The sequence below is a fragment of the Alexandromys fortis genome, unplaced genomic scaffold (assembly GCF_014885135.2).
Source record: "Alexandromys fortis isolate MF-2015 unplaced genomic scaffold, M_Fortis_MF-2015_v1.1 scaffold_165, whole genome shotgun sequence".
In the NCBI taxonomy this organism is placed as follows: Eukaryota; Metazoa; Chordata; class Mammalia; order Rodentia; family Cricetidae; genus Alexandromys; species Alexandromys fortis.
In genome coordinates this window covers 3,303,468-3,324,716 of record NW_026068038.1, presented here as the reverse complement: position 1 = coordinate 3,324,716, position 21,249 = coordinate 3,303,468, and the positions used below count along the sequence as shown (strand labels likewise).

General features: G+C 42.3%; 1 protein-coding gene across 6 annotated transcripts in view; it reads left to right on the top strand.

Annotated features, from left to right (window-relative positions):
* The window catches only part of Ankrd11 (ankyrin repeat domain containing 11), a 151,007-nt gene continuing 129,758 nt past the window's right edge, over positions 1-21,249 (top strand). For 4 of the 6 annotated variants that reach the window (XM_050165305.1, XM_050165300.1, XM_050165306.1 and 1 more), the window contains exon 1: positions 1-124. The gene's annotated coding sequence lies outside the window, so the exon portion shown is untranslated. The remainder of the gene's footprint in view (positions 125-21,249) is intronic. The other 2 variants (XM_050165301.1, XM_050165303.1) reach the window with 2 other exon arrangements.

Below are 21,249 nucleotides of genomic sequence, written 5' to 3'. Positions count from 1 at the left end.
CCGCGCGCCGCCGCCGCCTTCCCGCCCGGGCCGCGCGGCCCGGGAAACGCGGCCGCGGGCTGCATGGGCAGCGCCCGCGCCCCGCCGCCGTTCTGCTGCGGAACCGCGTCGCCCTCGGAGCCGGGTGAGAGGCGCCGAGGACCTTGGGGGGTGGTGGTCGGGGCGGGCGCCGGGCGTTCCCGCGGCCTTGCGGCCTGCAGGCCTCCTCCGCTGCCCGACGCCGCGGGTGCCCTAAGGCGGGCCGGGCCCCGCGAGAGGCTGCTCGGTGGGCCGCGGGGGTCCTGCGAGCGGCCATGAGGGTCTGAGGGCGGGCTCCGAGGCGAGCCTCGGGCCGTCCCAGGGATTGGCGACCGTGAGGGGCTAAGGGAGGTCCCCGGGGCGGTCCGGGGTGGCTGTGAGGATCGAGGGCGGGCCTGGGTTGAGGGGCGGCGGTGGGTTAGTGGGTCTTGGGAAGCTGCGCGGGCGACGGCGGGCTCCCCGGAGTCCCTGGGGTCTGCAGTGGTGCGGGGCGCCGACCTCTGACCCTCGGGAGGGGCCCCGTCGCCGGGCTGGTGGTAGTTGTTATTCCCAGCGTCCCTATTATTATCGTGTTTTGAAATGGGAGCAGGCGGCCCTCGGGCTGCGAGCCGAGCCAGAGGGGGCGGGCGAACCGGGGACCTGGAGCTGCGGGGTGCGGAGGCGCGCAGGCCCGAGTGGGGGCAGGAATGCGGGGCGGCGGGGGGCGTCTGGGGGAGGGGAAGGCGGGACTGGGGGCGAGTGTGGGAGGAAAGCGGTGTAGGCGACGGCTGCAGAAGCAGCCCTTGGCCTCAAGGAACAATGTGAGACGTTGCTTGAAATGTTAATTTCCGTTCCTCATTTCATCATCCCCTGGCAAGGCGGTAGCTGTGTGTGTGTCTGAGTGTGAGTGCGGGTATGTTCGCGCGCGCGTGTGTGTGTACGTGTGTGCAGGGTTGGCCTTGCCACATGGATCCAGCCCCCATCACAGATGGATGTGCGGTTCAGTTCCGATGTATGTGGCTTGGTGTGGAGTCATTTTTTTTTTCTTTTTCTTGAGGCCCTGTCTTGACCTGGTGCTCCAGTAGGGTTTTCTGTTTTTGTTGTGTTTCTGGAAAGCTAGTCTAGCAAAGTCGCTTACAGGGGTTTTGGAAGTCTTGCGAAGGTTAATCTGGTCCTCAGGAAGGCTGTATGCTCTGAAGTCTCCTGGTTGCATGTTTCATAGTAGCTTTTGCAGTCCTGAAAGTTTTACATCCACTTGGGAGAACTGTGGAGTTTTACAAAATTTCCAGTAGAAAAATCAGGTTTTGTGCCTATTTGGTGAGCTTCCTGTGGTTCTTTGAATGCTGTCCCTAACGTTACATCAGTTGAACCAAAAGTGCACCGTTTTTGAACGTAAAAACTTACTGAGGCTATTGGATCTTTAGGGGATGAGGAGACTTACTCAGAAAAACGTGTAGGTGATATGGGTTGTGGAAAAAGCTTTTGAAAGAGTTATTTTGTTATGTGTGTGAGATCCCGGTCAGTGGTGTAACTTGGATAGTTCCACGGCAGTCTCCAAGAATGTTACTTGTTGCCCTGAGACCTTTCTTTACTTGAACTGAAGACCTAGAGTTCTGTTTGTGTCTTTTGAAATGATTGCACAAATGCCCTGATGTCACTTTGCAGCTATACTTACACGGAAAAATGCCTTGCTTAACTGTGGTTGTGACCCTTGAATTGGATCTCCATATAGCTGATGTTTCCTCCCCCACTCTCCATTCAGCTGTTGTTCTCCTTTCTGTAGTTTCACGCTTAAGCGCAGGATCTCATGCGATAGGCTGGCCATCCTGAATGGAATGGGATGGGAGGGAACAAAGGCCAAGTTGCTATGACATTTTTCTCTTCTTTGTGCTGCCTCTTGCGTTCCTTGAAAAAGGCAACCCAAAAGATACTGCTAAATTTGGTGATTTCAGGAGTGTTTATTTGTATTTTCCTCTCCTCTCCTTCCTGTGGTAAACAACGTATGACACAATTTACCAGAAGTTCTCTAAAAATGTCACCTAGTTTTGAATTCCTCATTTACAGTTCTAACTTTCTACCAGCCTTCTAACTTGGATTTCTCTGTTACATGCCTCTCTCTAGACTAGCCATGTTAATCAGGCTGCTCTATCAGAGCCTTTCATCTCAGTAAACCAGATGGGCTACTCATGACTGGTGGCTGTCACGTTAGCTATAATTATAGTGTTGATTCAGTGACAAGAAGAATTTTCTACAAATAGAGTTAAAGAAACTATGCTGTTTGTACTTAAGAATATTTTTCTAGAAGCTTTGTGTATGTGCCTTGGATACCTAAGTGCGTTTGACATAGTAAAATTATGTTCATCAAATATAAGAGGAGGGTTATTTTGCATATTGGCAGTGAGCCCATCATCAATTAAATAGTATAATTAGAAAGCATCAGTAAATGCTGGTTCAGAGAATAATCTGCATTTGTTGCCAAAATAAGTGTTTTGATCTGTCCATTACCCCATGTAAGTCCCTTCATCTCTCAAATGGTAAGTGTAATGGATGAGCTTCTCTTAATAGCAAGATATTTGCTAGCTAATAGGTGAAAATGATGATGCATTGCATGTCTGACCGCATGCTGTGACAGTTTATTACTGCTGTGTAGGCAGTGCTCTGAGACTGAACATGGCCCTTGTGATAACTTTAAACAAAAAATCGAATGAACTCAAATAACTAGGAGTTATTGTCTTGAAATGTTTTCAGTATGTGTTCTCATTTGAATTTCAAATGGAATTTCTGTCCAATTCAGCTTTCTCAGTTTTGTCTTAAAGCTATATGAAAGAGAGTGTCAGTCCTCAGCTCCGGAACTCGGGCAGTTGGGTAATTGGCATGGAAAGCCTTTTTAGGCTTAGGAGAGGATCTGCTTTAATGACTCCTTCATTAATTCCTATAGATATTTTTATTCCTAAGTGGCTTGTTTGTTTGATGGATATTTGTGGTATCTTATCTCTTAAGCTAGACTAGAATTCAGCTTTGTATTTAAATGGCTGTTTTTTTTACTCTGTATTTTTAAAATTATCATTTAATTATCCTGTTCAGTTTTCCTTGTAGTTAATTTTTAAACACAGTTTTTTTTTTTTTTTGGACAGTCTCAAGTAGTCCATGCTGTCCTTGAACTTCTTGTGTTGCAGAAGATAACCTTGGAATTTTCTCCTCTTAACCACCACCCAGTGCTAGGATGCTACAGGCTTGTGCTACCACCTAGGGCTTCCTGAATACTAGGCAAGAGCTCTATCAGTTGAGCTACATACCCAGCCCCCCAGATGGAAACTGGGCCGGGGAGGATGATTTTATTTCTATCTTAAATTTATTTTGCATATATATTTGTGTGCGTACATATGTGTGTACATTGGTGTTTTGCCTTCATGAGTGTCTGTGTGATGTTGTCAGTTCCCCTGGAACTGGAATCATAGACAGCTGCGAGTTGCTATTTGGGTGCTGATTATTGAACCCAGACCCAACTTGTATCATATCTGTCATATTTAAAACACACACACACACACACACACAGGGACTGGAGAGCTGGCTCAGTGGTTGAGAGCACTGACTGCTCTTCCAGAAGACCCGGGTTTGATTCCCAGCACCCACATAGCAGCTCACACCTGTCTGTGACTCCAGTTGCAGAGCTTCTAACACCTTTAGACAGACATACATGCAGGCAAGACACTGGTGAACATAAAATAAAAATAAATTATATAAATATGGTAGAACTACAAATACTGTTTTTATGATAAGCATCAAAATGATTATTATGAGCTGGAGCATGTTTCTAATCCCAGTATGGGGAGGGGGGGAGTAGGGTCAGGAGAATTAGGAGTTCAGGGTCATTCATGGTTGGCTACGAAGCAAGTTACAGATTAGCCTGAGCTACTCAAGATTTTGTCTCGGAAAACCGAAAACCAAAAACCAGCCACGCGGTGGTGGCGCATGCCTTTAATCCCAGCACTTGGGAGGCAGAGGCAGCGGATCTCTGTGAGTTCGAGACCTGCCTGGTCTACAAGAACTAGTTCCAGGACAGGCTCCAAAGCCACAGAGAAACCCTGTCTCGAAAAACAAAAACAAAAATGAAAACAAAAACAAAAACAAAAAAAAAAAAAAAGAAAACCAAAAACCAGGGCTGGTGAGATGGCTCATCTGGTAAAGTACTTGCTGCCAAATCTGATGACCTGACTTTGATTCCCCCCTACATGGATGAAAGAACTGATGCCCTCAAGTTTTCCTTTGACTTTTGTATGCAACTAATGACACAGGCTCACAAAGTAAAAGAAAAACCCAAACTCTTAAACCCCACTCCACAAAAACAGTAGCAACAACAAAGAAGATACAACCTATGACAAGCTTCTGCTGAGATTCCTGGTCCTGTCACTCTTAAGAATGGGTATCACGGGGCAGTGGTGCAGGCCTTTAATCCCAGCACTTTGGAGGCAGAGGCAGGGGGATCTCTGAGTTTGAGGCCAGCCTGGCCTACAAAGTGAGTTCCAGGACAGCCAGGGCTGTTACATAGAGAAACCCTGTCTCAAAAACCAAAAAACAATGGCCTTTTGATTTCTAGATTGTATTTCATACCTTATACTTGGGCTTTGACATACTGATATGCTTGTCTGCTGAGTGTCCAAACTAGCTTCTCATATGCCTTCCTCCTTCCTTGGGTTTTAGTTCAGTATTACTTCCTCATAATAAATTTTTCCTTTCTCTCTCTTTTTCTGTCTGTCTCTTCTCTCCCTCCCTTCTTCCCCCTTTCTCCTGTTTATCTATTCTAGTCTTAGTGTAGTAGAGAATGACCTTGAATTTCTGATCTTCCTGCTTCAAGAGTACTAGGGTGACTGGTGTGTACACACTGCCACACCCTGCTTATTCCAAGCGAGGGATTGAGCCCAGGGCATCTTGCAGGCAATGGAAACAGTTTCTTGATTGAACTATATTCCTAGGTCCTCCCAGTCTAGCCCCACCTCTTTTTTTTCCCTTGAGACAGGGTTCCTCTGTGTAGCTCTGGCTGTTGTCCTGGAACTCACAGAGACCCTCTGCCTCCCAAGTACTGGAATTAAAGTCGTGTGCTACAACCACTACCCAGCTAGACAGGGTGTGTTTTTAACTGACTATGTAACTGAGGACTATCTTATTTTTTCATTCTTTCATTTTTAAAATTACATTTATTTATTTGTGTGGGATCCAAGGATCCTTGAACCCTGATCCTTCTGTCTCAACCATCCAAGTGGTGAGATATTAGGCCTGGTTGTTACTGAAACCTCTTAATCAGGACTCCCAAGGGAAGTGTACCCCTACTTTGTTACAGACACAAAGAACTTAACACAAATAAAATTTATCAACTATCTTATACTTTGATGTGCTGCCCCCGTCTTTGTTCTTTCTCCAGAGATAATGTTGTATGCTTTAATGAAGATAAAGATGATCTCACTGGACCAGCCCTGGGTGTTACAGGAGAGTCATAGAATTGGTTTGACAAATATTTGTGGAATTGTTTAAAGCAACAGTTCTCAAACTGTGGGTCGATACAGGAGTCCAATGACCTTCTCAACCTTCTCACTGGGTTGCTTAAGACAGTCTGAAAACACAGATATTTACATGATTCATAATAGTAGCAAAATTGCAGTTATGAAGTAGCAATGAAAATAACTTCATGGTTAAGGGTCACTGCAACATGAGGATTATTAAAAGATCAATGCAATATTAGGAAGAATGAGAACCACTGGTTTAAAGCCTATATCTGAATAATTTTGATTGGCTAGAAATTGATTGGCTAGAAGCGACCATGTGTCGCTTCCCTATTAGTCTTCATTACAAATTTGCCTTTTGGAGTTTAGTTGAAGGTGTGGGACGTGCGTTCACAATTGGTATAGAATAAGAGAAAGACAGGTAATTGTTTTGTGGGAAGAAAATTACTTTCTGTGAAAGAAATTTTAGTGGGATTTATTTTCAGGCAAAAGGAAAAGTCTACAAGAAGTTTTTCCTCTGATTTCCACGCCCTTCCTGTTAGGTCCCAGTGTTGTGGTTTGGGGAGTCTGAGGCTAGGCAGTGTGTATGAAGTTATTGTTGCTGCTCATGGGGAAGAAGTGTTTTACGTGTGGTGAGCACCTTCTCCCTAAAGGCAGCACGAATAATGGTTTACTGTCATAGCGGGGTCCTGTGAAAACTTCAGCCTTCTGTGAGATAAGCTCTTTGGGCCTTGTGTGGTAGTGAACACCTTTAATTCAGCAAGGGAATCTTTGAGTTCTAGGCCAGCTAGAGCTAACAGTGAGGTCTTACTTCAGAACAAGCAAGTAAACACCTCTTTCTCCAAACTTTTTTTGGAGGGAAATATACCAAAGTGGAGTTGCATGTTTTTGTTTTCCCTTGTAGACCTAGGTTTTCTCCCTTTCTTTTTGAGACAGAGTCTCGTATAGTTCAGGGTGCCCCCTAGCTCCTGACCCTCTAGTTCTGGAATGTCGAGAGTATAGTGTACTCTTCTGTGTACAGCCTTAAGCCAGTTTGTATGTTTGTATTGTATATAATGTGTAACATGGAGGGTCCTGTTTGTGCCAGCCCTCATGTTACAATAATGTATATGTGTGTCTCTATATAAACACACACACGTATAATTAAACAATCTTTTTTTTTTTTTTTTTTGGAGACAGGGTTTCTTTGTTTAGTTCTGGCTGTCTTTGAACTCAGATATCTGCCTACCTCTGCCTCCTTTGTGTGTTGGGATCAAAGGCTTGCACCACCACTGTCCAGCTAAACAGTCTATATTTTTATTTTCTGTATATGCATATTTTGTCTGCATGTACCTCCTGCCATGCCTGGGGCCGTAGGAGGTCAGAAGAAGGTGTCATGTCATATCTTCTGGAACTAAACTCATGGACAGTTGAAAGTTACCACATGGGTGCTGGGAATTGAACTTGGGTCTTCTGTAAGAGCAGTGAGTGCTCTTAACTGCTGAGCCATCCTTCCAGCCCTAGGGTAATAGACTCATACTTTCTAAATTTTAAAATAGGGACCTGGTGGTTGGGTTGTAGCTCTGTGGTACAGCATCTGTCTACCATGCTCTAGGCATTGGTCCTAGCACTGTGGTAGGTTTATATAAATGACAAATGACTTTATGTACTTATTTATTAATTATTTTTCGAGACAGAATTTGTGTATCTCTGGCTGTACTGGAACTCACTATGTAGACCAGGCTGGCCTTGAGCTCAGATCCATCAGCCTTTTTCTGCCAAGTGCTTAGATTAAAGGCATGTGCCACCAGTGCCCAACAGCAAACTTTATTTTTTTTTTATTTTTAAGATCTTTTCTTTCTGTGTAATTAGGCTGATATCAAAACTTGTTGTCTTGGCTCAGCCTTCTGAATACTTGAATTACAGGTATGCACTAAGACACTAGGGTAGAAATTTGCCTTTGGAAAAAAAATGATGTTTGGGAGATGAAGGCTTGAGTTCTTGGTTTTGGTTAAGTGGGCTGAGTTTGGTTTAATGATTTGGGTGATGTGGGAGGAGGGAACAGTTGGCTACGGTTTGAATCATTTAGACACAATTCTAGATTTGAGAAATCCTAGTCTATAGCTGGTTCTGCGAGTGAAGAACTAAGTGGATTTTTAGTATGAACACAAATTTAGGAGATTGTTCAGAGGCTGAAAATCTTGTGTACAATCAAGGGTGCTTTGGTGACTACTTCCCCTCTCTTCTAAGTCCCAGGCTGTGGTGCTGTAGAAGGATCTGGTACGGGAGAGGTGATGTTTCTTTCAAAGGCATATTCGTTACTGGCAGTCTAAGGCCAAGCCTTAAGCTTCTAGTCTTGTCCTGGCATCATTGTGGTAAATTATTATCTTGAAAATCTGTAGGCACTCTCTTTCCACTTGTAAAGCAATCATGTGCATCTGTTTATTAATAGAAAAAGTTGACTATTTACTTTTTTTTTTTTTTGGTTTTTCGAGACAGGGTTTTATGTCCTGGTACTAGCTCTTGTAGACCAGGCTGGTCTCGAACTCACAGAGATCCGCCTGCCTCTGCCTCCCAAGTGCTGGGATTAAAGGTGTGCACCACCACCGCCCGGCCTATACTTTGGTTTTTCAAAGCAGGGTTTCTTTGTGTGATAGCCCTGGCCGCCTCTGGACAGGCTGGCCTTAAATTCAGAGATCCTCATGCCTCTGCCTCCCCAGTGCTGGGTATAAAGGCGTGCACCATCATACCCAGTAGTTGACTTTTTATTAAGAAAACAAAAACATTAACATTTTGACTATTTACACAATGTTTTTACATTTTAAGGTTACTTAAGATTGCACAAAATATTTCTGCTCTTAAAATTTGAAAAATTATCTTGGGCTGGGGAGTATAGCTTAGTTGTTAGTAGCTTGCCTGGTCTCTCTCTCTCTTAATTTTTTTATTTTATGTGTATTGGTGTTTTGCCATGAGTGTTGGGTCCCCTCAAACTGGAATTGCAGACAGTTGTGAGCTGCCATGTGGGTGCTGGGAATTAAACCCGGTTTCTCTGAAGAGTAGTCAGTCCTCTTAACCATTGAGCCATCTTTCCAGCCTCTTTCCTGGTCTGGTCCTTTTTTTTTTTTTTTTTTTTTTGAGACAGGGTTTTTCTGTGTAGCTTTGGAGCCTCTCCTGAAACACTCTATGTGGACCAAACTGGCTTTGAGCTCACAGAGATCACATGCCTCTGCCTCCTGAGTGCAGGGATTAAAGGCATGTGCCATCATCACCCAGCTTTCCTGGTCTCTTTATTGTTAGGAGTTCCATACTCTACTTCCTCTTCCTCCCCAAAAAGTGCTGTTAGGAAAGGATAAAATTGAAATTTAATTTGTAAATGTTTAATAACTGATACCAGATTTTCATCTAAAATAAAGCAAACAGTTCTGTTTTTTCCCTTCAAAAGCTGGAAGAGAAGTACTGAGGAGCTTTATTTCTTATTCTTGATAGTTTAAGGGGCTGAAGAAATGGCCCAGTAGTTAAGAACATTGGCTCTTCTTATAGAGGACCCACTTTCCTTTCTCAGTATCCACATGGTGACTTACAAGCACCCATAACCACAATTCCAGGAGATTGGATGCCCTCTTCTTTCTTTCCTTGAAAGGCACCAGGCACACAAATGTTGCACATTGATACATGAAGGTAAGCTACTCATAAACAAAAAATAAAAATAAATTGACTAAAAAAAGCTGTCAGTTTTCCATTGCCTTCCTGAGTAGCCTAGGGCCTTGTATATGCTATGTAAGTGCTCTACCACTGAATTACACCCCCAGCTCACTTGACCATGTTTCTAAATGTGGTTTTTACATCCTGTAAAACAGGAAATAAAAGACCTACAAAACCCAAAAGCAACACTTTTGAAATAATTAACTGAGAAAAATTTTCACTGGGGGTAAGAACAGTAGCTGCCCTTGCAGAGGACCCATGTTTGTTTGTTTGTTTGTTTCCTTTTTTTTTTTTTCTTCCAAGCCAGGGTTTCTCTAGCTTTGGAGACTTTCCTGGAACTAGCTCTTGTAGACCAGGCTAGTCTTGAACTCACAGAGATCCGCATGCCTCTGCCTCCCGAGTGCTGGGATTAAAGGCGTGCGCCACCATTGCCCAGCTTGGATTTTGTTTCATTTCTTTTCTTTCTTTTTTTTTTTGAGGACCCATGTTTGATTCCCAGCACCTACATAGTGGCTCACAAATGTTCCAGGGGATCTCATCTTTTGTCTCTCCACAGATATGTGACTAGGCACCAGTAGGCACCAGGCATACATTTTTGTGCACAGATTTGCATGCAAAACACACACACACAGACACACACAATTTATGTGTATGGGTGTTCTATCTGCATGTATATATATATATATATACACATATATATATGTATATATATATATACTTGCACACCAGAAGAGGGTAGGTATTAGATCCCATGGAAATAGTTATAGATAGTTGTGAACTACTATGTGGATACTGGGAATTGAACTCAGGACCTATGGAAGAACAGCCAGTGCTCTATGTAATGTATAAGAAGTCACTAAGGTGGAGGTTAATTAAAGGATATACATAACAGCAAAACCACCTTTCTGGTTGGTTTATAGAAGAAACTGAATTTTTCAGGATCCTGAAAAATATATTGACAACTTGCTTTGCTGTTATTCTATAACCTCAAAGGTTGGTAACAATTTTAAGGTTTTAGCTTTTGTAAATATCTTTAGATTTATATTTTCTTGCCCCCAAACTTTTAATTTTTTATAGTTGTCCATCCATCTATTCATTCATACTCTTAGTGGTTTGAGACAAGGTCTGACTGTCCTGGAACTTGCTAAGTAGACAAGGCTGGCCTTGAATTCCGCCTTATGCCTTCCCGAGCTTATTATATGTACCAGTAATGTGCTTTTGTTTGTTTTTGGTGGTTCTGGGCCACTGTTGTTGTGATGTAATGTATGTGAGTTCAGGTAATAATGGTTATGAGCCACTGTACATGGGTGCTGAGATCGAACTCAAGTCCTCTGAAGAGCAGTGTGTTTGTACTGTGCTGAATCATCTCCCCAACTCCCTTCTTAAAAATTTTAGGACATTAAGTTGTTTGTTTTTTCTTAAAAAAAAAAGTCTGGGTTGTTGAGGCAGTGCTTGAATTTTGCAGCCCTTTGTCTTAGTCTCTTGAGTTATGGGATTACAGACTTGCACCACTAGGCTCCAGTCAGCATCTTCTTACAGAAGTTCCTTCATAGTACACAACTTTGATTTGTATCTTTTCATATGAAACTTTATTATTACTATTGTTATTTTTAAAGACAAGGTTTCTCTGTAGCCCTGACTGTCCTTAAAGCTGTTCTGTAGATCAAGCTGGCTCCAAACTTAGAGAGTCACCTGCCTCTGCCTCTCAAGTGCTGGGATTATAGGTGTGCACCACTGCTTGGCAAGCATTTTTTTTTATTGCATTTATCTCTGGGTTTGTGTTTTATGTATGTGTGAGTGCATATATACCATAGCACATGTGTGAACTACAGAGGACAACTTGCAGGAACAATTCTTCTACCGTGTGGATCCTGGGAATTGAACTCAGATACTCAGACTTGGTGGCAAGCACTTTTATCCACTTGAGCCACCTCATTAGCCCTCAGTGTGAAACTTAGGTAATTGGTCTGTCTTCCCTTAACAGCTTAATTAATTTAAACAAATATCATGAATGAGATTACATGTAGAGTACCTTTATATACAAAGCAGTTATTCCTGCTTCCAATAAATTTGCATTATCTTTTTCCCTTTTCGGTAATGGGGGTTGAACCAAGGGCCTTGTGGTCAAGTGTTCTACTTTGCTTCTGAGGTACATCCTTAGCTGCGGTGCCTACCTTTTTCATTTGAATTTTGAGACAAGGTCCCAAAACTGTAGAGCAGGCTGGCCTCAAACTCACAGTGCCTGTCCTGCTGCCACTAAAGATGCATCACTACACTTTGTTGAGGTGCTTGGCTTTCAAAAGATTTTTTTCTTTTTTTGGTGGTACTGTATATTGAACTCAGGGCATATTTTACTCCTGATCTGTATTTCTCAGTCCTCTATTTTTGCCTCTTGTGTGTGTGTGTGTGTGTGTGTGTGTGTTTGTTTTGGTTTTTCAAGATAGAGTTTCTTAGCCGGGTGGTGGTGGCACATGCCTTTAATCCCAGCACTGGGGAGGTAGAGGCAGGAGGATCTCTGTGAGTGGGAGACCAGCCTGGTCTACAAGAGCTAGTTCCAGGACAGGCTCCAAAATCACAGAGAAACCCTGTCTCAAAAAACTAAAAAAAAAAAAAAAAAAAAACAAAAAACAAAAAACAAAAAACAAAAAAACACTTAAAAAAAAAAAAAAGGATAGAGTTTCTTTGTAGCTTTTTGGAGCCCGTCCTGGAACTCCTTCTATAGACCAGGTTGACCTCAAACTCACAGAGATCTGGGTTTGCCTCTGCTTCCTGAGTGTTGGAATTAAAGGCGTGCACCACCACCACCGGTCCAGCCTTTTTGTGTTTTTTAATCATTGTCTATGTATTCCAGATTGGGTTCAAAACTGTGATTGTAGATACTTTGAACTTCTGATCCTCCTGCCTACCTCCACTTCAGGAGTACTGGGATTATAGACATTCACTAACATGCCTAGTTTCTATAGTACTGGAAATTAAACCCAGAGTGTCATGCATACTAGGAAAGTACTAACTGACCAACTAAGCTACATCCCAGCTCTAATAATACCCCCACTTTTTAAAATTTTTCTATGGTTTATTTAACTTTATGTGCATTGGTGTGAAGGTGTCAGATCCCTGGAACTGGATTTTCAGACAGTTGTGAACTGCCGTGTGTGTGTGCTGGGAATTGAACCCCGGTCCTCGGGAAGAGCAGTCAGTGCTCTTAACCGCTGAGCCATCTCTCCAGCACCCCCCCCCCCTTATTTTTTTTTTTGAGGCAGAGTGTCTTCTACATAATCCTGGCTGCCCTGGAGCTCACTATGTAGACCAGGCTGGTCTTGAATTCACAGAGATTTACCTTTTTTAAGGAAGAAAAGGTTTAGTTTATGGTTGAGAGTTCATAATGTTAACTAGGCATGCCATGATAGGATCAGGAAGCAGAGAGATTGTACATATGCAGTAAGAAGAGAGAGAAAAATAAACAGGAAGTGGGGTGAGAGAGGTTATATAGACTCTCAAAATCTGTCTCTAGTGACGTGCTTCCTTCAGCAAGATTAAACCTCAAGGTTCCATAACCTCCCTAACGGCATGGCTCACTTGTAACTGAGGGTTCAGATTCATGAGCCTGTGAAAGACATTTCTCATTTAAACCACTATACTGTCCATTGTTTAATAGTCTGATAGTGAGGGTGATTTTGAAAGATGTACTTTTTTGGGGTTTGTTTTGTTTTGGTTTTTCGAGACAGGGTTTCTCTGTATAATAGCCCTGGCTGTCCTGGAGCTCACTCTGTAGACCAGGCTGGCCTCAAACTCACAGATTTCACAGAGATCCTCCTGTCTCTGCCTCCCGAGTGCTGGGATTTAAAGGCACGTACCTCCCACTGCCTGGCTGAAAGGTCTACTTTTAAAAAGGCTTATGTAAGTCTGAGAAAATATTATGGGATGTAATATTTTATGCAAAAAGCATTTAATCCATTTAATCAGACTAAATTTAAGAGTGAACAGTTTTTTTTTTGTTTTTTTGAGACAATTTCTCCTTGTGACAGACAGTGTTGGTTGTCCTGGAACTGACTAGACTGGTCTCGAACTCACAGAGATCCCCCTACCCCTGTCTTCTAAGTGCTGGGATTAAGGCGTGTGCCACCTTGCCTTGCATATGGTGAGCATTCTTGAGTTACTTCAAATCAGTAGAATGCAGTTCTTTCCTTGTCTGTTCAGTAGCTTTGGAATCTCCGGTTTGATGGATTGCTCTCATAGCAGTTCTGTTTCTGTCAGGGCCCTGAGTCTTGCTTAGCATAATTGCAGGTGAGGTAATAAAGGAGAACAGAAGTACAAGGAGGGAGATGATCCGAGATGCCTCTTGGACACCTGAAACTGTGGGCAGTATTGAAACATTACGATAATATTGATCCCTATATTTGCTATGTGCTTTCTGATGTCACTTTTCACTGAAAGGCAGCACTTCATGGCTCTCTGGTATGTCTGGATGGCAAGAATCACTTTTGTGTAATTGGGCATTCATTGCTAAGGAAAAGTGTTGTTTGTTTGTTTTCTAAGACATGCTTTCTTTCTGTGTAACAATCCCAGCTGTTCTAGGACTCATTTTTGTAGACCAGGTTGGCCTCTAACTCAAAGAGATCTGCCTGGCTCTGCCTCCTGAGTTGGGATCAAAGGCATGAGCCACCACCACTCCTGACTTGTCTTTTCTCAATGTAGCCTTAGTTGGCCGGGAACTTGTTATGTAGAACAGGCTGTCCTCAAACCCATACGTGTCCACCTTTCTCTGCCTCCTGAGTGCTGAAATTGAAGGCATGTGTCATGGCCACGCCCAGCCAAATAACAGTTTTGAAACAGACTGTGGTGTTGACACTTAAGTTAGTGGTGGACCCAGGATGATTCAGTTCCTTAGGCGTGCAGGCAGGCAGAAATAGCAATATACATTTTTATCCTATAGCTTGAAATCTATTTATTTATTTATTTATTTATTTATTGACAAGGTCTCACTATGTAGTTCTTCCTATCCTGGAACTCAATATGTAGACTAGGCTGACTTGGAACTCAGATTTGGCTGCTTCTTCTGCCTCTGGATTGTGGGATTAGGGTGTGTGCAACCATGCCTGAGTAATAGTATACATTCTACTTAAAAAGCATTTATTTTTCCTTATGCATATAAGTGCTTTTCCTACATGTATGGATGTGCAGCATGTGTGTACCTGGTGCTCAAGGAGGTCAGAAAAGGGCTTGATACTGGAGTTTGGAGTGGTTGTGAGCCCCTTGTGGTTGCTAAAAACCAAACCGAGGTCCTCTACAAGAGTAGCAAGTGCTAACTGTTGAACCATTTAAATTGTATCCATTTTAAAACTTAGATTTTTCCTGGCATATTCCATGTAATACTTACAGACTATGAGGGCATTAGCTGTAAATGTGGCAGCTTTACATTGCTGTAGGGTGCTGGATGCTCTTGAAGCGGCTATAGGACGCACTTGGTTCTTTATTTTTATGTAAAGTCTTCTCAGAACTGTTTCCCTCTGTTAACAACCTTACCTTTTACTTTTTTCAGAGAGAATATATTTTTTGTGGTTATTTCCCTGTCACAGTTGCTAATCTAGCACTGCTGTCCTACTAGACTGGATTGGATTTAAAAACTCCTGAGTCTTGTTTCACCAGAGCTCTGATACAGTGGGGATGGAGAGGAAACGTCTTGGAGACAAGCTGTCCTGCGTCCCCTCCCCCGCAAAGCAAGCTGGCTCATTTTTCTTGCACAGGAATGCCTTTGAGGGTTATGTTTTCAGTGAGTGAAATTAAATAAAAAATGCTTTAAGACAAGTGGGCTATCAAAGCTGTTTGGTTTTGAAGTCTTTGCAGCTGGAGCTGAAATTAGTTCTCCCTGGGCTGTTAAGATGAAAAGAAACCTGTCTCCATCTTCAGACTCTGAGACCAGAGTTGTCTAAGACCCAAAATATTATGGAACATTCTTATTTGGTTTTTCAAGACAGTAGGTTTGGAGCCTGTCCTGGAACTCACTTTGTAGACCAGACTGGCCTCAAACTCAATGGAGATCCGCCTGTCTCTGCCTCCTGAGTGCTGGGATTAAAGGCATGCGCTATCACTGCCCGATATATGGGACATTCTTAAATAATAGACTCAGGAAATTATATGTGTAATATTGTGATACAGAGCTTTACTTTTGAAAATGGAACCTCTTCCTGGAGGAAACTAGAAAGAAAATTGTGGGTGTGAAATGGGAGTGGTGAGATTTGTAGCAAATTGAGTAATTTATTGGTGATATGTTTCCTTTGTGTGTAGCCTATCATATGGGTGTTTCTTCCAACTCCTATTTATATCAAAAGTGACTTATCCAAATTGGGTATAATGGTTCATGCCTGCAATCCCAGTACTTGGGGAGGCTGAGGCTCCTGGGAGGGATACCAAGAGTTTTGGGTCCCCCAGCAATAAAAGAAACAAACAGGTACTTAGGTGTTCTAGTGAGTAGATGGAGAGCTAGAATTGAAACTCATGTCCTTTATCAACAGGATATATTTTAGACTTCCTATGTAAATATTTGTCATTGGTGACTAAGTTCGCTTGTACTTCTGTGAATGCAGCTATCACCTAAAAAGATGTAGAGGTGATAGAAAAGTCACACAGAACTTGAGCTAGATGGTTAGTGAGTAGGGGCACTTAGTATTAAGCGTGATAACCTGAGTTCAATCCATGAAAGCCACAGGATTGAAGAAGAGAACTGACTGCCATAGGTTGTCTTCTAACAGCCAGATGTGGACCTTGTCACTGACTTCCCCTCCCCAGTATGTTTAACAAAAAAGAAATAGAGAAAATCATCAGATGAGAATCAGGTTACAAATTCACAATTTGACTCAGGTTTAGCATATGACTCAGAGAAGTATTTTCTCACTATGAGTAGTTGATACTGGTGTTAATCCCTTCTCCCTCCTCACTTTCTATCTCTTCTAGGGGTTTATGCTGTAGTACTGAGCCTTAGCCTTTTACTTTGAATAAGGGTTTTATCCACTAACATGCTCAAGGAGACCTTGAACTTCTTAGCTATAGGCATGTACTACCCTGGCTAGCCTGATACTAAGTCCCATTTCTGAGTATATTTTATGCTTGTTTGTGTCGATCAACATAATAATCCAGGGAAATAACTTTTTTGGTCTCTAATTTTTTTTTTTGGGGTGTGTGTGTGTTGTTTGGTTTCTCTGTAGCTTTGGAGCCTGTCTTGGAACTAGCTCTGTGTAGCCCAGGCTGGCCTCGAACTCACAGAGATCCGCCTGTCTCTGCCTCCCGATTGCTGGGATTAAAGGCATGTGCCACCACCGCCCAGCTGCTTTGAGGTGTTTTTATATCTGATATTATTGGTTATGTGGAGGAGGTTAAGTGTCCCTGTAATTAATTTTCTTCTAGTGGTGTTACCCTATTCTGAGCTGATTACCTGCCACTTCAGTACTGGTTTTCAAGGGACTTGCTAGTGATGGGACTGCTACTCTGGGAACAAGGGGGACCCACTGGGACCCACTGTACATACAGTTAACAATGGTTATGTGGCCATTTATTGTTCAAGTAGCTGATAAGTCCATAGAACTTTTGTATGGTCTAATTCTTGAAAACCTTTGAAATATTCAAGATTTCATTCTTTTGAGTGCCAGGTTTGGTGGCATATATCTCTTTAATCCTAGTACTTGAAAGACTGAGTTAGGAGAATTAGGAATTCTAGACCAGCCTGGGCTACAGAGTGAGATTTTGATTTGATTTTGTTTATTTGAATTTATTTATTTTAATAGTTTAAGCACATTAGAATAATTGTTTTTAGATTTATTTTATGAAAGTAAGTGTTTTGCCTGAATTTATGTTTGTGCATCACATGTGTACCTGGTACCCAAGGAAGTCAGAAGAGGATGTCAGATTTCCCTGGAACAGATGGTTGTGAATCACCATGTGGGCATAGGCAACAGAACCCAGGTTCTCTGCAAAAGCAACAAACACTCTTAATTGCTGAACCATCTCTCTGGCTTCTTTAATTATTTTTAATTAGTTACATTTTTAAAAAATATTTATTTATTATGTATATAATATTCTGTGTGTGTGTCTGCAGGCCAGAAGAGGGCACCAAACCTCATTACAGATGGTTGTGAGCCACGATGTGGTTACTGGGAATTGAAGTCATGACCTTTGGAAGAGCAGGCAATGCTCTTAACCACTGAGCCATTTCTCCAGCCCTAGTTACATTTTTGAGATAGGGTTTTTAATGTCTCTTAGACTGGCCTCAGTCTCCATGTGTAGCCAGCGGTGATCTTGAATTTCTGATTTTCCCAAGTGCTTTAATTGCATGAATATATTAGTATGCATGGTTTTATGCAATGCTGGGGATTGAACCTAGGGTTTTANTTGGTTTTTTTTTTTTTTGGTTTTTCGAGACAGGGTTTCTCTGGTTTTTGGAGCCTGTCCTGAAACTAGCTCTTGTAGACCAGGCTGGTCTCGAACTCACAGAGATCCGCCTGCCTCTGCCTCCCGAGTGCTGGGATTAAAGGCGTGCGCCACCACCGCCCGGCCTTTTTTAAAGATTTTTTTTGAGTAAGTTATGTATGTATGTATGTATGTATATATATATGTGTGTGTGTGTGTGTGTGTGTGTGTGTGTGTATGGGTTTTCTGTCTGCATGTTCTTCCACTTGCCAGCGGAGGGCATTTGATCCCATTATAGATGGTTTTTGGGAATTGAACCCCACCTCTGGAAGAGTAATCAGTGCTCCTAACCGCTGAGACATCTCTCCAGCCTCCCCTCTCCCCACTGTTTTTTGAGACAGAGTTTCACTTCGAAACTTATGCTGGTCTTGTGAACTCATTCCAATCTCAGATTGTCTTCATACTTGTTCTAGTCCTGACACAGTTTCCCCGATTGCTGACATTACAGCTATCATCCATTATATTAGCTGAGACATAAACATAAGGCTTATGTTGTTAAAAACAAGCATAGCTCCCAATACCCCAAAACGTCTCATTGTTGAGGTATGCTTCATTGATATTAGAGTTATGGTAATAATAAGCTCAGAAGTATTTCTGAGAGACTCAGTGTGACTGCCACTGGGAATGACTGCAGTTGTGGCGTTACTAGGGCAGCAGACAGCTGCTTCTCCCAGGGAAAGTTTGGACAGCGTGTGGGGCGAAGGGCACTCTCATACTGGTTATGGCCACCTGGGAACACCTTTGTCCTCTCTTTTTTTTGGATAGGGTTTCTTTGTAGTTTTGGAGCCTTTCTGGAACTCACTCTGTAGCCAGGCTGGCTGCGAACTCACAGAGATCTGCCAGCCTCTACTTTCTGAGTTCTGGGATTGAAGGAGTACGCCACCACCACCAGGCTTGTTCACTGTTTTTGTGAGTAGAACATTCAGTTAGAATGTCCAAGCGCGATATGGAAACTTCAGGGTTATTAGCAAAGTAGGCATTTCCTTTCTTTGGAATAGAATATTATACATACATATCCCTTCCTCCCTTCCTTCATTGTAAAAGAACAATCATCTCCCAACAGTATGGTTTTAGGTACCCTCTAGTTTTCACCTGCTGTTCTTTTAATTGTTACATTCAGTGTGTGTGCTAGGATTATAGTTTATATGTGCATTCCTTCCTGTTTCTCAGACCTTTGTTGAATCTGGGTCAGAGGGAGGTGATGGCTCTTTAATCCCATTTGAAAGTTTGACACACAGTAGAGGTTGACCTTGAACCTCCCAAGTGCCTCTGGGAAGAGGTGCCAATGTGCTCTGTTCTGCTCTCCTTCTCCCACTCTGCCCTCTCACTCTTGACTCTCTTAAAGAAGAAAGTCATCTCCAACCTCTTTTCCTTCTTCAAGTTGACTGAACTTGAGCTGATGGGATCCTTCTGCCTCCCCAGTGCTAGGTTTATAGATATGTGCCACTATACCTGGTTTGCCCTTTGTCTAGTATTTATTGTTACTTTTTTTTTGTTGGCCCCCCATCCCTCCCCCCCATCCCCGCATAGGGTTTCTTTGTGTAACAGCCATGACTATCTTGGAACTTGCTCTGTAGACCAGACTGGCCTCAAACTTGCAGAGATCCCTCTGTCTCTGCCTCCCGAGTTCTGGGATTAAAGGCATAAACCAGCACTGCCTGGCTGATAGTTTGCTTTCTTAGCCTTTGTTTAAAGTAACTCACCTTGTAAATATGAAGTACAAAATTGGTTTAGTAATAATTTTCACAATACGCCAGTGTTTTCTTTTTTTAATTTTTTAAAAATTTTTATTATGTATACAATATTCTGTCTGTGTATGTATACAATATTCTGTCTGTGTGTATGCCTGCAGGTCAGAAGAGGGCACCAGACCTCTTTACAGATGGTTGTGAGCCACCATGTGGTTGCTGGGAATTGAACTCAGGACCTTTGGAAGAGCAGGCAATGCTCTTAACCGCTGAGCCATCTCTCCAGCCCACGCCAGTGTTTTCTTTTTATTTGATCTTACTTAAAACCTTTTTTTTTCAAAGTCTTTTGTAAATGAAGGATACAGTATTAGGTTTAATTTTAAGATTTGTCAGTGCTATTTAATATTTCAAGAACTCTCACTGTAAAACCTATTTTCTGTCATATCCAGACAGGTCTGTCACCAGCACTCTGAAAACTTGAAGAACAAAATATATGTACTTTGAGGTCAGAGATTGATGACTTGGTTATATTGCTCCATAATTTCTTCACCACTCTGACATTCCAGCAAGGTCGGATTTCCAGTGGAGAGTGCTTGATGGTGGCCTTGGTCAAGCATACTAGTTCCTCATTCCCAGAACTAGACTGTGTTTTAGAGAAATGGTATCTTTAGATGCAGTAGGAATAGCAGGGCTGTTTCTCAGACAACCTAGGAGGTCCCCTCCAGCTACTTTTTGCACCTTCTGATACCACTCTTTGATTTTTTTTCAAGACAGGGTTTCTCTGTGTAATAGCTTTGGTTGTCCTGGAACTCTCTCATAGACAGACTGGCCTCGAACTCAGAGACCCACCTGCTTTTGCCTTTCAAGTGCTGGGATTAAAGGTGTGAACCACCACTGCCCAGTTAATTGTCATTTTAGAAAGTTTTTTTAAAAACAACTTTAAAAATTATGTTTAGTGTTGTATACTTGTATGTATTGTGATCAGAGGACAGCTTTGCATCTGGTGAATCCTGAGGATTGATTGACTTTAGGGTATCAGACTTACCTGCAGTTACTTTTACTTACTGAGTCATCTTTCTGACTCTGAAAAGTGAAGCTTTGATGGTAGCCACATAATTTTAAATGCTATAGCAAGATAGACTTGAGAACAGTACAAATACTTGAGTCAAGTTGCAGGTTTGACATGTTCACACACATTTTTACTTATTTTAGCATTTTAGTAATAAAAATACTGGAGAAATGTTTCGTAGTGCTTTTATACTTCATGTTGGTTTCTTAGTTAAAAGTTCATGTTAGATAAGACCATGGTGAGACCAAAGAGACCAAAGACAGTCTTCTTGCTGCTGTTTCTCTTTTTCTTTTAATTTTCTTTTTGTAGTACTGGGGATTGAAACTTGGGGCCATGCATCTTCTTGGTCCATTGAGTTAAAACACTAGCTCTCTGTTGTCTTCCCTCTTTTTATATCTCTATCTCTCTATTCCTTCCTTTCTTTCTTCGTCCTTTTTTTTTTTTTTTTTTTTTTTTTAAATTTGAGACAGGGTCTCACTATGTAGTAATAGCTGACCTGGAATTTGATGTGTGGGCCAGGCTGGCCTTGAAATCACAGTGATCCACTTCTGCCTCCCAGGTGCCAAGATTAAAGGCATGCAGTACCACACCCTGACTCATACTGTTTCTAAACACTTTATTTGTAGATGTTTGTTCACGAAATAGGCTTCTACCCAATACCCCCACTCCTTCAAGCGTCATGTAGTTCAACAAGTTACTACATCTTGTATTCTAGTCTGTACATGCCTATAAATGTTTGTTACATGTTTTGAAATATTGTGAGATGAGTGCCAGAATAATTTTGAAGCCAAGAGGATGACTTCCACACCTCGACGCCTGTTGTGACTCAGGGACAGATAAGAGGCTAGCAAGGAGG